The sequence below is a fragment of the Mytilus trossulus genome, chromosome 2 (assembly GCF_036588685.1).
Source record: "Mytilus trossulus isolate FHL-02 chromosome 2, PNRI_Mtr1.1.1.hap1, whole genome shotgun sequence".
Lineage (NCBI taxonomy): Eukaryota > Metazoa > Mollusca > Bivalvia > Mytilida > Mytilidae > Mytilus > Mytilus trossulus.
In genome coordinates, this window is record NC_086374.1 from 88,970,864 (window position 1) to 88,988,446 (window position 17,583).

General features: G+C 30.8%; 1 protein-coding gene across 4 annotated transcripts in view; it reads left to right on the forward strand.

Moving 5' to 3' along the window:
* The window catches only part of LOC134708291 (poly(rC)-binding protein 3-like), a 110,836-nt gene that overhangs the window by 56,148 nt on the left and 37,105 nt on the right, over nucleotides 1–17,583 (forward strand). The window contains exon 1 of one of the 4 annotated variants that reach the window (XM_063568715.1): nucleotides 12,104–12,246. The exons of 2 other annotated variants lie outside the window; for them this stretch is intronic. The gene's annotated coding sequence lies outside the window, so the exon portion shown is untranslated. Of the gene's footprint in view, nucleotides 1–12,103; nucleotides 12,247–13,891; nucleotides 14,039–17,583 lie in introns of those variants that run through there. One more of the 4 variants, XM_063568716.1, reaches the window with a different exon arrangement.

Sequence of the window (17,583 nt, forward strand, 5' to 3'; positions counted from 1 at the left end):
CTGAAAGAAAAATAAATTATACAACAATGGTGATGCTAAAGAGAAATTGCCACTTAAAAAAAAAATCATAACTTAAACAATAAGTTTTCTATTTCACCATACTAGGAAAGCTATAATATCTCAATTTGTTTAGAATCTTGTCAAACTTTCAAAGTAGAGCACTGCTACCTGAGTATTAAATTTGTCTATAGACAGCTAAAAGCAAAGATATGCTTCAGGGGGAAAAGGTGATCTTGAGAATAGAAAATAAAGAAAGTATTGATTTAAAAACTAATTGAAAATACATATCATGTTTCAAAGAGAGATCAAATATAGCCATGCTACCCTGTACTATTAAGTCTACTTGTACCTATATAATCAAATATTGTTTTACTTCAGTTTATAATCAAAATATAACAATACTGTTTAAGTATTGTTTTACCCCTATCATTATCTACATCAGACCCTACGAACAGATACAGAGTAAATATAGAGTTTAGCTGTAACCTTGATCTAATATAAGCAATGGATTTATGAACCAACTGATATCATTTGTCATTTCTTCTCATAACATTTTGTGGGGTTCCATTGATGAAGCTACCCACGGTTGTCAACGAGACATAATAATTAGATGTATGCTTGGATGAAATAGGTTGGAATGTTTTGGTCATTAACTCTGCTGTCTTTAGGTTGGCTTACATCCTTCTAGATGTAATTATTTTCCTTCAGAAAGAAATGTAGAAAATGTATAATGGTTTCTCTACAATATTATTACAGATGTGTAAAACTTCCTACATAAGTGTCAGTTGTTTACACATAATTTGGTTCCACTAGATAGACATAAGTTCAGTTGTCCTGTATTTATTTTACAAGCAAGGTTGTTTCACTAGATAGAGGTAGGCTTCATTTGTCCTGTATTTATTTCACAAGCAAGGATGTTTCACTAGATAGAGGACTAGGCTCCATTTGTCCTGTATTTATTTTACAAGGGAGGTTGTTTCACTAGATAGAGGTAGGCTTCATTTGTCCTGTATTTATTTCACAAGCAAGGTTGTTTCACTAGATAGAGGTAGGCTTCATTTGTCCTGTATTTATTTCACAAGCAAGGTTGTTTCACTAGATAGAGGTAGGCTTCATTTGTCCTGACTTTTCGTTTCAAAAGCCAGGTTTTTTTTTAATAGTCTTTCATCCTTTATAGTTTTATAGTATTATAGTGTTTTATGTTCACTTAATAAAAGTTCTGACAATATTATGTCATAGATTTCTGAGCTTATTCTGGTAATCAGATTATTAAAGTTAATAGAAGTTGATATATCTTTGGCAAAAATTTAAATACATTATAAATAAGATGATACTTTCCAAATTTTTTTTAAATTTTTTTTTTTTTGAAAAATTTATCCATGCATAATCATACAAAAACAATTGATTTGAGTTCTCCAATGTAAACGTATGCAATAGAATTGAGAATGGAAATGGGTAATGTGTCAAAGAGACATTAAAACCCAAACAAAGGCAGGCCCGTAGCCAGGAATTTCCAAAGGGGGGTTCGTTTGACTCACAAACTCGACTTTAACAGTCACAATTCGAACAGAACATCGACTTTAACAGTGCTTATTTGTTTTCCCTGGCTACGGGTATGAAAGGGTAGAAAACAGCCAAAGGCCACCCTCAACACAGGGAGAAAATTCATCATCAGGAGGCTGATTATTAATGAAAATAAGGAGATGTGGTAACTCACAGTACGGCCTTTTACAATGAGATAAATCCATACCATACATATAGTCAGTGAAAAATATGAAACTGTTCAATTTAGAATTTAACTAACAGTTTAATTTATAACAAAACAATTTATGAAAACAAATTTAACCAACATGAACCAACAATTAAACCACTGAACTACAGGCTTCTTCTGACAGGCATATAAAGCATGTGGCAGGGTTGCATGTGTCCATGAGCATTCAATCCACCCTCATGGCATCAACCATAGACACCAGACTGTTGCAGCACAACATAAGATCAAACTATATAAATCAGTTCAAAAATGTTTTCCTCTGTGAGATCAATACAAAGAAGTAGGTCCCGAGTAAGACCCCTTTTTGGCCCCAAAATATAGCAGTTTTACAAAATTGTTAAAATGTAGACTTGAAGTTATTTATTGGACAGTAGAATGCTTCTGTTACATAAATATGGTCTGTTTTGGACAATACAATGTACATATATCGGATACTAGCACCATTAAGTCATGCTAAATTACTGAAATCTTCACAATTCTAGCATTTTAGTTAAATTATAGACGGTTTTCGTGTAAAACGAAAGTGGCCGCATTCGTGTTCATCCTTAATATTGAAATGCAAGTTGTATTTTATGATAATGCATAACATATATAAAGGTTGAGGATGAACACGGATGTGGCCAATTTCATTTTTGAGAAAAATCATCTAAAAAGGGGCATTTTTCGGAATGTTTGGTAGATTTTTCATATTTGAGCTTGATTTGGATCGTTTTTAATGACTGAATCAGTTAAAATCTTTCACATTTACTAATTGAATCAAATGAAATAGACACTTAAGTGTTTAAAAAGTGGTCAAAATCTTTCATCAGATGAACCTGAACTTTGAGGCCAAAATCAGCCCTTACCGGACCTTCTCCTTTGGCATATCAGTGTGATATAGAATTCTGTTATGCACCATGCATACAGAACAAGGTAGCTGCTTCTCGTGGGCAGCTTGACCTTCTGAAAGCTTGTTTGACTGGTATAGGTACTCCATCATAATTAATTACAATTGTATGAGGTGTCAAAGTAGATTTTGACTTTCTGAGGGTTATACCTTGTGACTGACTGACAACAGAAAAATACCATGTTGCAACAGATATAATGACTAACACAGATTCAATCACAAAACAACTATAATGGGTTCTAGACATCATAATTAAAATTGTTTTAGAGTTTTCACTGAACTTAAGTATACATTTTTGTTTGGGGCCAGCTGAAGCCTGCTTCTAATGGGGTGAAAGATTTTCTTGCTGTGTTGAAGACCCATTGCTGGCTTTTATCTGTTTTGTGCTCTTAGGTTGAGCTGTTGTCTCTTTGACACAATCCCCATTTCACTTTTACAGTTAGTACATTGCTTAATATTAAAATTGATACAGTATGACCATAACAATTACTTAATATTCTAAAACTCGTTCAGAGCTCACACTATTAACTTCAAAGGTTAACACATGCTCTTAACACAAAGAAAATTTAACCTTTTTAGGCAACACTTTTCTATTTTAGTGCGTTAAAACATAACTATATATCTTATCATGCATCATCAGTTTAGACTTTTTTCTACCACATCAAATTGCTATACCATAAACTTTTATTCGACAAAATTCAAAAAATGCTTTATATTATTTACCCTGGAATAACATATAACTCAACATTTTTCATGATTTTATGTTAGTTTGTTTCTTTCCTTATTGCGAACAACCTTGAAAAAGTCATTTTGGTTTTGAATAATGACAATCATGCATGTAAAATGTCTTCATTCTACTAAGGTGTGGATAGAACTGTCTATAGCCTACAGTATTAAGTTTGCCAACATCACTACTCATGGGATCTGTTGAAACAATTATACAGCTTTCATTGGAGAAACAATGGATTGCTTAACAATAACAAACGCAAGCTGCTGTGTAAACAGTTTATTTACTCATTTGTTATACTGCCAGACAAGGTGGTAACAAAAATGTTGAAAGCAAAACTGCAAAAGCCTGATAGTACTGCTCCGAATGCCAATACCTTTGTTGGTCTAGCTGAAATTGTTCTGCTGAACATTGAATTTTCGATTGTGTTGGCAAGAAGTTGAGTTGTTGTTCTCGGCAGGGACTATCTATCTGTGCTTTGTTTGAACATCATTATTGCTTCTTAAATGAGCTGTGATAAAGTAAGTATTTTTTCACTAACTGACTTTTGTTTTCTGTCTGGAATAATGTATTTTCATGGTAAAAGTCTATCAAACTTTTGTTACCATGATCAAACAATGTATTTTTATGTTAAATGTTTGTTTCTGCCACAGCTCTTTAATAGCTGAATTATAGAACATAACTATGAAACTGATGTAGTTCAACTTCTTTTTAAGTTTAAAGAGTGAAGGGGAATATTTTATTGTGAAATGTTTTCCATATAAATAAAATATGTGAGGCTGCTTTAGATTGGTAGACAGTTGGATCAGTCATGTTGCCCAATTGCAGTGTATGTTTCAAGGTTTATATTTCAAATACTTTATTTGATAATTTTACAAGTATTGCATTAGAAAATTTGAAAATTGACTTCTCATGAACTGCTCCACATCACCAGTGAAACTGCTTTTGTGTCAAATCATTAATTGATGATGGCAAATATTTCAAGAACATGCATTCGAGATAAAGGCAGAAAATTTGGAGTGGCACTGTAAAATGAGTGTAATTTGGATACAGACAAATATTATGTTAAGTTTGCAAAAGGCCACCTACAGACTCCTCATAGAATTGTTTCAATGTTTCTTAACATTCTTAGTCAGCTTTGCACTCTCTACAAGAGGCATCAGAGTTAAAGTCCCCAATCTGAACAGACTCACTGGGATGCAAATTTTGAAGTCCTGCAAATTGAAGCTGATGCCCTACTTTAGCAAGGCTTTTACAAAAGGCTGAAAAAAATTTGGGTACTGGATCTGAATAAATAAAAAAAAACATAATTTTTCTTAATTGTTGGAGATTATAGAAAATCTGGCAAGTAATAGGTTTGTGATTTATATTATTGTAAATCACCATGACAAGTAAGTGTAATATTGTAATATGTTTATACAAGATAAAGTTAGATTCAAGTAAAGATATTGGAAGATAAATGTAATGATAAAAGATACAGGGAGATATATGTTATATTGTCTGTCAGTCGACACATCTTTATCCACTAATAAATACATCTAATTATTATTAGCAATTGTCAGCCTTCATTGTTACAACTTGTGTTTTGTTCCTTTTTTATGATGGTTTATCTGACTTATCAACTGTTTATAAAACTAAAGCAGACACATATTAATTGTACTTATGAATTACAGAGAGTCAAAGTAGGTTGCAAAAGCTTTTGAAAATGTATACATGGAATCTTTTCATATATAGAGAAGGAAACATGAGGTCTAAAACAATTAGACATTAGTTGCACTGTTGTTTGAAGAACGTACCTTGACCTATAATGGTTTACTTTTATAAATTGTGACTTAGGTGGAGAGTTTTCTCATTGGTACTCATACCACATATTCCTATATCTATTAAATTGTTTTCTATAAATAAAGTTTTTCAAGAACTTTTAAGATGACTTGTTATGCTCCTGCTGTAGCAGAAGGGGCATTTAAAGTTTTACCCATATGTCCCAAAATCTGTTTCAGTTCTCTAACTTTAGTTTGCCACAACAAAATGATCTGATTCTCACAAACAATGCTATAACTTCAAAATACAGATCAAATTGTATTTTTGGTGGCTTCATTTTTACCATTTTAGAGTTATGCCCCTTTATAAATGGAAAACTTGCTGAGTGTTGTTTCCGTTCTCTCACTTACATTTGCCTCAACCTCAAATCAATTTGTATATATGTTGTTGTTTCATCTGTCAGTAGAGTAGTTTTTGTCAGGCCTTGACAAAACACAGAGACATGCTTGCTATTTTTGGCTTCATTTAAGACTTCAACATTATGAAATTGTGTCATATAACCGGGAATCAATAAGGGTAAGTCCATGATATTTGGTATGCAGTTGTATATAAATTGCTCTCTGAACTTTAGCTTATAAATATGCTATATTTTGACATGGTAAATACCAACGAGTATTTATGTTAGATAGTTCTGCAACATACAGATACACAAAGATAGTCAAGTCAGTTAATAGGTTTATTAATGTCATTATGTGAGAATTACAGCAGGCAGAAGGACGTGACAACCAGTAATACGTAGTGACATTTGTGTCAGTGTTTATATGTTACAGTGCTGTGATGGTGCAAGATTTGTTCAGTAAGAATCTAGAGTGATGACTGTCAGATTTGTTTACTGATAATTTGTGGTAATGTGGTATAAGGTCATTTACATCATACATGTACATGTAGAAATGTGATGGTGTTTGCAGTCTTGTGTTTTCACCAATTTGGAAATGTCATATCCTTGATAAAGTTCTGTGTTTAAAATAGTTCAAACTTCCACAATTTCCACATCATTCAGTCTCTAGTGGAAAGTGTCTCCTTTGCAATAATGCTTCATTTCTTTATTTTTTTCCATCTTTAATTCTATTCTTAAAATAGATGTTGCAGTTATTTTAACTTGTGTCATATTTACTTAATTGTGATGTCTGACTGAGCATGTAAAATTATTTGAGAAAAAGACTAGATTCTCTTAGTACTGATAAAACACTTGACAAGTATCTAGGTATCATGTTTAAAAATGTCAAAATGCATAATTGTATGGATTAATCTTCTTATTAAAAAAATACATAGTGAGTTTGTATGAAGAGCAGGACTCATTGTTTCTAATTTTAAAATCTGCAAAATTTGTTAACACCCAAAAGATTGCACAAAGCTTTGAACTTTCATCTGTAATATGATTATTATAATCAAATTATTGACTACCGGGTGCTTATTTCTCAAGAGTTTTTATCCTGTACTACTTTCGCCCATTAAAGGACCAACACTTAAATTTGCCTATTAGTAATTGAATAAGAGAGAGAATATCACAAATCAGAATAGTTTGGGAGTTAAACTGATTTATTTTCGAAGATTAATTTTAGATATATAAATTCAAGTTTACGTTTATCAAATTGATCAACATTTCAATTGTATTTATATTTCATGTCATTATTTGTGCCAATATTAAGATTTTTTTCTGATAATGCTTTCTTTATCATAGAGTGATGTTGTTACATTGAATGTGATTGGTAATTGTTTTGTTTACTGAGCCACGATTTTTCTTTGAAATTAAGAACTAACATATAAGTGAAATTTTACACTGTAAGAAAAGTCTATTTATCTGATAAGAAAATTGGAAAAAGGCCCATTTTTTACCATGCCTCTTTTTATTCATTCATGGTCAGATTATTGGCATGTTTTTAGTCCTCATCAAAAGGAAGAGCCTTGCTATGTGACTGACACACAAACAACTGTCCTTGTTTCCTACTAGTTTAAGTATGTCATACTTTATTGACAGTTTTGTTTCTTCTGTCACTCTAATTCTGTCAGATACTTTGATTTTGTCTTGTCAGTCTTTCCTGGTATTACGCAATAACATTACATAATGTCCACCTTCTTCTGATGATTTATGGTCAGATATTGGTCTTGCATCTGTGACAAATTGGAAGGTAATAATTCTCTAAAAAAATAAATATATCAGTAGAATTAACTCTATTGTCTTTATAACCTTAACACATTAAAAGAATATTTTTACAAGAAGATACAAGATTACCCAGAGATAACATGATAGATTCAATTTGTCAGAAAAGTTATGTCTCAAATTATCTCCCCTGAGCAGTACATCATAAGGCATAGAACAAAATACTTGATTTATTAATTGAATGATTGGATTGTTCTTACTATGGATTAGTTTTTATTGTCAGGTAATTATGTTTTGTGGGTATGGGTTAACATGATCATTTAAAGTGAAAAAAGCCTCAACCGACAATCTTTTTCAACTGCATTTTAGATCATTTTTTGCCCCATGACCATCTGCCTATATTTATTTTTTTGTTGTAATGCAACTCTGGCATTGCTAGTAACAGGAACTGCTATTCATTTTTCCCCAGTTTGTGTTATAAGTCTTCCAAGAAAAAAAATATGGAAAACCACTGCTATCGTATGGAAAAAGATATTTTCTATAATTTGCATTACGAATAATTGCGCGTTTGAAACCTCATGTGAACATAATGAGACTTGTGAGTTGCTTCCCCTGATTAAATTTGGCGTTTTATTGTCAGTTTTAACAGCACATTAGAAATGTGATTCTTGATTACAAGATAGATTAGCTCATTTGTGTGCCTTAGTGTTTTTGTCTGTATAAACATTTGCCTAACAGATGCCAAAAGATGAAAGGGGTGTTCTGCTAGTAACAATACATCATTAGATATTTATTTTATATATATGTAGGTCTGGAAATCAAACAATAGATACTAAGCTTACGCTTTCGGTTTCTCAGGCTATTAAATTTATATTGCACAGAAAGCCCTTTCAAAACACATGTAAACTTTATGATATATTTTTTATTTATGTTATCCTTCTGTTTCAAATCTGGTTTAGTATTTTTTTTACTGGATAACAATTTTATTGCAAAACAAGGTTTGTCCTTAGTTTTTTTTCGAAGAACTATGGGGGAAGGCAATGAAGCCATTTGCTTTTATTAGAACAGATATGCTTACCACAAAATTCTGAAGGCAGAATGAACTCTTTTGCCTCTCTCTATTGTTTTTGCATGGTTCTTAATAATATACAACTGTTCAAACTATACAACTGAAAACCTACTTCAGCTCTGATTGAAGTTAAAAACTAAACTTAAATAGATAATTTGTAAGATTTTATGTTCTCTTAGAAATAAGCAAAGGAGTGAAATTCTGTGTCAATTAAGTGCTTGTAAGCTTGATTAAGTTATCAAGGGGGAATGGTGATCATACAAACGCTTAGAGATCCAAATTTCTGGGAATAATTAAAAGAATAAGAGGAAGATTTTATTTTGTGAACGATAAATTGTCTCACTAGTAGCATCTGAAGAGGAGTTGAAAGTATAATAACGCAATGCTCTTGGTAATTGTAAAAAATCTGCTAAAGGCTATATAATATACAGATTTCCTATGTACTTTTTTTCATTGATTGAGATTCAATGGGGGAGAAATGGGATCTCTTACAGCTTCAGTTTCATGCCACCATGAAATTTCTTTGGGTTAGTTGGGAAAGTTAGAATGTCATTGGACAACAAAATATCTAATCAATGTTTTTTGCCTCAGCTGAAATAGTGGAGAGAACATTCCTGTTTAACCCTGGTATCTGAAATATATTTTTACAGACCATATTCCCCAAGACTCTTCAAAGATTGGAAACATTTCTACACTTGTTGGAGGGATGACTTGGTGACTGAGTGGTCTAAGTAGTCCAACTTAATAATATATCACTAGCCAGTCAACGCTGCGGTTGCAACTTTTATTCCTCACAGGGCACTGGTTGTAAATTGTAGCAATTATTACTCAATGTGTCAAAAAAACAAATTTCTTTCCAGCAAATTGCAGGATCAGCAAAAATGCAATGTATCAGTATTTGACCAGAAAAGTTGGGTTTTTTTTCATAAAAGTTTTAGAGAAACATAAGGAAAGGTCTTCAAATGTTTTGATAAATATCAATGTTTTACAACTTATGGTTTAGTAATGTTTTATTGGTGTAAGTGTATTTCTGTGAAAGTGAAAGCTACTAGACGCTTAAATGTTATATTTATATAATTAAGCTTTAGAGATGTCTGATGCACATAAACCACAACAAAATGTCTCTTAAATCCAACTTGCAGTCTATGGTATTAAAATTCCTAGCTGTATAACAGATGGGGGTGCTTTTTATTGCACCAGATACATAAAATATTTCAAAGTTTGTTTTTTTAAACACATCTATTTATGTTGCAGTAAAGATCAAGTTTATTACCCTGTCACTGATGACACTCAGATATAGACAGCAGTCATCAGTTGGGATATATAATTAAGTTTGTTATTGACTTTTTAATTATCAAACAAAGTTATTTCTACGGATTAAACATATTTTCTGGCGAACCTATTTATATTGGCAATTGTCTTAAGTAGTGTGACGTAATATAGCAAGATGTGTTTATTTCTCGTAAGAAACTAAGCATTGGATTATGACAGACGCACTCCACAAGGTTGACATCGTAGCATCAGTTCATCAGCTTTCGTTACTCTCACCACACACTGGAAACATGGTGTTACTCTTCTCTGCAACAAAAGCATAAAATTACAAGGCATCAGATTGCAGACTAGCAGAACGCAACAGTATGAAATATAGGGTTAATTAGGAGAATATTTCTTAAACAGTGAAGTCAACCAGTACTCGTATGTTGACAATATGTTTTCAGCTCATATCATTAATCTGTTTCAAGACCTCCAAATGTCAATCACTGTATATTACTCATAAAAATTATAAATAGGCAAAAATAGTGTATTGACTTGACATAATAATGATAAAGGGTTGAGGCTTAGAATTGTTGAAGAGATTGCTGAGCTTTTTGCTTAAGTCAGTACAGCCTTGTTGTGTTTATATTGCAATCTTTATTCCAAAAAGAAGTCCAAGACTGATCTAAAGTGACCATTAAACATGTAAAATGTTCATTGGTCAAGTTTCTATGACAGTTACCAGTAATGATACTTCACAATAAAGCCAATGAAGACATTCTTTAAGAAAGTGTAAACACGATAAGTACCTCTTCATTAAGATTATCTCCCCTTGTATTGGTTATCTTAAATAATGAGTTATCTACCTTTGAGAGTTAAACTGCTTAAATAATCCAAAATTGGTTTTCTCAGAAGAGTTGAACTAGGATTTGTTATTGTACTACCACACTGGTATAAAATAAGTGTGTGATTGATAAGGGACAATAATTTTACACGGAATCAAGCCACCTTAGCGCTCCTTAGTGAGATGTCTATTTGAATTGAAAATATATGGCATTAAAAGTATTATGTAAATTACATGGAATTGGTTGCAAATCATCATTTCAAATAGTTGATTATTGTATTGCTTGCCCAACAGTTTGCATAAGATTCAAATGCTGTGCAAGGTCATTGCACAAATTTTGTCTTGCTCAGTAAAAGAGTTGTGCAATGAATCCTGTCTTCCGAAAGTTGAATGTAGAACATTGCAATTGTGGACAAATTATGTGTTGGTCAGTAGAAGAGCTGCAATGAGCCTTTCTTCAGAAAAGTTTATTGTAGGACATTTGCATTTCAATATTGATCTTGTTTGTTTACCGTACAGCAGTGATGTCTTCAAGGGAAAGTGAGTTCTGAGGCTGTTGTTTTGGCAGCAGGTTTCAAAGGGGTGATATGATCACCAGCTCAGTAATATGTACTTGATTAACTGTAGACAGATTAATAAAACTACTCTTCTGAAGTTTGGTTTGTTTGTATTTAACTATTATGTTGTTTTCATTTGATATAGATTTACCCATCATTCCTCCACCATGTGTAGGATGATATTGCATGATGGGATACCATCTGTCAGTTTGACATTATCTTTGCTGGGTTATAGAGTAAACTGCTTTGTCTTTGTCTGTTTTCAGTAAAACTATAAAAATAAACTTTCACTGAAAATGAAGACAGATCTTCATTACAACTTTTATTCACAGAAGCCAAATATTGAGATTGATATAAAATGTTGCTGGCTGTATTACACACAGATGTGATTCCTATACACTTGGCATGCCAAGCACAGCTTGTAAATCAGTAATAAAATTCATGTAGGCAGACTTATCAAATTAAATTTAACTAAAACTAATAAGGTAATTACAAGGTCATTACATTTTTTGCTTGTTTTATCATGAAATTACATGAGTTATCTGAGATTTTGAAAATTTTCATTCATAAATTCTGGCAAAGAGAATGAATTGATGTTATAATGTTGTTCAAATAAATTGTACAAAAATTCATTGAGAAAGACCAAAAAAATTATATGAAGTCAATTATAAAAGAATTTCTTCATTTGCCAGTAAGCTGAAAATGTTAACAATATTTTGAGGAGCTCAAATATTATCTGAGACATCTTATATTCCTTATATTTATATTATGTTGAAGAAAACATGTTTATTTTTTATATTTATGGTTAATATATATAAATATAATATCTTCTACCTTTTATAATTATGTTTTTCTCCTTAATTTTCATAATGTTATTTACAATTGTAAAGTGTTTTGAATTAAGCATAGTAACCACTTATGTTATGCAAAGAGTTCATTGTAGTAGAAATAGTAACTTCAAAATCAGCTTAAAGTTATATAATCAAAAAAAGTTTATGATTTATAATTCTATTTTGGATTAAGATTTAATTCCTTAATGAAGGGATAATTGACCTGTGGCAAGCTATTGGACGAATTTCAAACAGGTTATGTTTATTTACTGTTGATGTTTTGTGTATTGGCATTCCATTATGAGAGAATTGAAAGTCCAATGATTGAGGAAACTGTGAAGACTTGTTTTAACCAAAAAATCATTTTGAAAATTGCCTTTTTCCAGGTAAGCCAATTAGAAGTAGTCAAATAGTTCAAAATTAAATTTTGAATTTCAAGGCTGTATGATGTGTTGATCAATTGATACTTCGCTTTAATTGTGGCAAATATCTCATGTTTATTACAGATGATATATGTAATAAACCATTATTTATGACATTTCGACCACTGGCCATCTTCAGTTTCTTATTTTCCTTCTTTTAAGCTCCATGTAATATATGTATATTGGCATTTTTAAAACAAGGATATTAATTTGATATATGAGATAAAAACTGGTATTTGGTCAGTAGTCATCTTCTAGTACCTGTAAGCCATTACAAAATAGATTCTTGATTTTGACCTGAACCTTTCTTTTTTTTTAACACAAACCTTGCTTATTTTTTAACCTGAAGTTTATTTTTCATCAAAGATGACTTGACGATATTGAAGAAAGCACAAAAATTTGAGAATTATTATTGTGATTTCAGGAAAATTTGCATACAGTTATGTTTTTCGATATCAGAATGTGAGTTCATATTATTGCCATACTTACAGAGTGGTATTGATAAAAACCTCACAATAAATTCTAGATTAACAGTAGTCATTAATAATTATTTTACAAGAAAAATGCAAATATATATTTTTGAAGATAAATATGATGTTTAAACTTTTCATCCCTCATTAATTATTAAATTTGAAAGCAGAAACAACATCAATAATGAATTTTGATAAACAATAAATAATTTTGTTTTCCTGATAAACAAGAAAAAGATTGTTTGAAGTTCTGTTTATCTGTTTTAAGACAATGTCAAGATAAAACAGAATCTTCTTTAGACTTGCAGGATGTTATGTAACATTGTGTGAAATATTAAATAAATATCCTGACAGATATAAACAATATATTACACCCACTGAGTAATTATCAACTGTTAATTACCTAATACTGGTCCCCTGCTCAGGGTGGAATCTTAAGCCAGGAAGTTTATCATTATACATGGAGTTAATTAGTATTAGTACATTATGTCATCCTTCCTGGGAAATAAGTTATTTGATAAGAACCCCATGTGAATTATAATTGTAATAAAGTTTCAGTTAAATTTCAAAAGAAAAAAATGTAGATTTTTTGTCAATTAGTATAATTCTTCATATATACTAAATTTGAAGAATGTATGTAACCCTATTGGTGTATTTATTATCATTGGGTTTCTGTCTTGTTAACAATATAAACATTATAAGACTTTAAAGTGGTCAATTAATTTATTATTAATTATCTGCCTGTACTTGTAAATATTTTTACTTATTTATAAATTTTAACGAGTAAAAGCAGAATGCAATACATGTCACAGAACATTTTTATCTACACAGATAATGATGAGGCAATCCTTGTAATATCTGGTCCCATGAGAAATTTTGGTTGACAAGGTTCCAGTATCATGTGACAAATTCTCATGTGTTCTGATTTTCTCTGTTATACATTTATCTTAACCTAATTGAGACAAAAGTTATCCAGAGTCATTAATTTCCTTTAGACTAATGTTTTACCAACTGAAGTAGTTGCGTTTCCTTTCCCTCTTAATTAGCGAAAACCTCAACCAGCTTCATTTATCCCCAACATTTTGACTTGCTTTTGAACAGGCCAATTCTACACTTATCTTACAAATGATTAGGTCACATGGATTTTTAATTGCTAATGGTTTAAGCTTGTATGGCGAAGTTGATAATGAAGCTTTGAATATCAAGCTGTATTTGAAGTCCAAGGTTCGCTGATCAATAGCAAAATCTGGAAATTTTGATGAATAGGAATAAAAGGATACAGGAAGGTAGGCTTTTCAATAAGCATTATTAACTGTCTTTGAAATAAAGTCTTGGAATTTCATAAAATATTATAATTGTCTTAAAAGATCATTATCTTTTAATGCTTTACAACAATAAAGTTTGACTATTATCATTACTTGATCACTTCGGAATACGATAAGTATAAATTTTAACCTATAAAAGTATTGTTGACAAAAATACATTAGCATAATTTGAATATTTTATATTTGAATCTAATTGATGTACAAATGGACAGAGCTGTCAAAACCAAATGAGCTGTACGGCTTAGTAATGCCTGCAAGTAGACTAATGCCTGATAACCATTTTTTTTTTTAAATTTAGAACAGAAAAAAACACAAATTTAGTGTTATTTGATTTAAATGTTAATTTTTATCCAATTTTAGCATATGAAAAAATTTATATATTATATTTATAACAAACAATAAATATTGACATATATGAATTAAACTGTTACAGACATTATTGCAAGCAAATTTTGTTTGTACTGTAATTCTGTTTTTTTAATGTTATTCTCATAATTAAATTCAAAATATCTGATGAGATTTAAATACCAACATTTTATAAATGACAAGTATATTTGAATTTCTTGGGGAAACATTAAGTTTTTACCTCTTGGTTGGAAAGTAATTCTATGCTTCAGGTCTCCTGTTGCAATTTTGAGAAAATTTAATTTCAGAATGATATTAGCATTGTCATGAATGTCCTAAGGGGAGATAATTCTTAGAGTCTTGACAAATTTAATCAAAGTTATAATGCATGCTTCTAAAGTTAATAGTCACTAGCTACTGAAAATTACATTCCTATTACATCATGACAATGTAATACAATTTGTTTCAGAACGTTATTAAAGTCTATCTATATCTTTTCATATCTTATAGATATGATGTGCATTATGCATTAACTTTGAAGTGCATAATGTGTAAATTGAATACTTATAAACAGAATTAAGAAATATATGAACCCTTCTACAATAGCATATGGGTTATGCCAGTTTGAATCTTATTCAGCTTCAAGGTCAAATGTCAAAGGTCAATATCTCAATATGTGAAGCAAAAAAAGTATGTGTATAAAGTTACACTTCAATAGCTAAGGTTTTTAGGAAAATAGAGTTTGCTTTAACACCCCATTAGAAGATATACTGGACAATTATTTGATATCAATATTAATAAAGCCCCATTTCACATAGTGACTTATCTTTTTGGACATTGGGTGATATTTTTTCCTCGCTCTTTATTTTTTATAAATCTTAATTGACCTTTAAGTACACATTACAGTCCTCTGGCTATACAACGTTTAAATGTATATTTTCTTCATTATGAGTCTACGAGGAGACATTTCTTTTTACATTTAGTTCACAGCTGATCCTGGTTTTAGAGGTGTTTTTTTGGTTTTACTGCTCTTCAGCTTTAGATAAATGAGATTTTTCTATATTTGGTTTGGAGCATAGCTGATCAGAAGTTTTGAAATGTGAATATGCTTTGTCAGGATTAAATTCATTGTGAATGTCATATTATTTACCATTAAAGTTCTGTTTGGTAATCCTGGAGTCAAAAAACTAAACATTTAATCCTTTCCTCTATTGTTTTGATAGATGAGAAAATGTTTATTATATGTTAAAAATTGTCACATCTAAAGTTCATCTTTGATTATGAGAGCACAGATTAAAATCTCTGTTTTCTTTTGTAAACGTTTTAGATGATTTCTTTGATGTAGTTTTACGAGAAGATTCAATTAGCACTGATAGAAAATTAATTTGGTTCATAGAAAATCTATAAGATTACTGCAGATTGTTACTTTCTACTGAGGGTTAATTAAGATGAGAAAAAACATTAAGGTATCTGTAATATTCTGTGATCAAAGATCAAGGACAATTATTGATACGAAACCTACCATCTCAATACAAAAATTATGCCATGAAATGAACATTTAGGATAAGTTGCTTGCTTTGATAGAAAGGCAGTCCAAACAATTATTGTTTGATTCATAGCTTAACTGACATATTTCGTATCAATGAATCTTTTCTCTTATTTCATTTTATGCTGTATTTTTCCTTGGCTTTAAAGATACATTGTATTTGGATTTTCATAATATTAGCATTTGAATATTGCTCTCTCACATGAATACTCTTGAATGTTTCTCTCTCACTTGAAATACTCTTGAACATATTACTCTCTCACATGAATACTCTTGAATATTGCTCTTTAACTTGAATACTCCTGAACATATTGCTCTCTCACTTGAATACTCCTGGATGTATTAGTTTCAGACTTGAATACGCCTGAACATATTGCTCTCTCTTATTAATATTCTTAAACATATTGCTCTCTCTTATGAATACTCCTGAACATATTGCTCTCTCTTATGAATACTCCTGAACATATTGCTCTCTCTTATGAATACTCCTGAACATATTGCTCTCTCACTTGAATACTCCTGAATATATTGCTCTCTCATTTGAATACTCCTGAACATATTGCTCTCTGACTTGAATACTCCTGAACATATTGCTCTCTCTTATGAATATTCATGAACATATTGCTCTCTCACTTGAATATTCATGAACACATTGCTCTTTCACTATAATACTCCTGAACATATTGTTCTTGGACTAGAATACTTCATAACATATTGCTCTCTGAATTGAATAATCCTGAACATATTGCTCTCTGACTTGAATACTCTTAAACATTGCTAATGCGAGATCAGCACTTTTTACTAAAAAACTTTGTTTACCATCTTTATCATTTAGGGAGATGATTTTTGCAGTAACCATCATGGTTTCCTTATTCTTACATAAGTAAAGTCATAGTTAGAGTTTAATTGTTGAAATTGGAAAATAGCTTTATTATTGTTATATAACATATTTGATTATACTTATTGCAATAAAAAATACCCTCCATCCCACTGCACAGTACATTCTGACATAATTGCTATTTTGTTTAAATGTCACTACCTCAAAATAAATATTGAAAACCAATAGATTGAAAATTAAGCTTTAGTTTTAGTTTTAATTAAAAAAAAAATACTATCTTAGCCAAGCAAAACATTACCATAAAGTTTATGCACCACTCATTTATCAACGGATAGAACTAAAAAAATCGGTCAGATTGATATCGGCAATATTGTTTCTTAAATTTCTTACGTGAGTCTTAAATGGATGTTGTAATTATTGAGGACATTAAATAAGCTTGATCATAATTAGCAAGGGCTTAATCAATATCCATTTTCTAAATGCTTTAAACAATTAAATATTGATTAACGTTTGGTCCAAAATTACCTTCATCGCTAGTCTATACAACTATTAATAAAGCCATTGTATCCTTCGCCAGAATAAAGGCAGAGAAATTATTAAACCATTAAAGGTCCCTGTTCTTCCCTGAAATGACTTCCTTCGGTAATAACTGTTCAATTTCCTCGTATTCCAAAAGAAGATGGGGACATTAATAATGTATGTGCCTTTGACAAAGGTAGCATAAAAAACTCATCTTCATTAGAGAATCTTAAAGTTTACGTGTCAAATGACACTCTC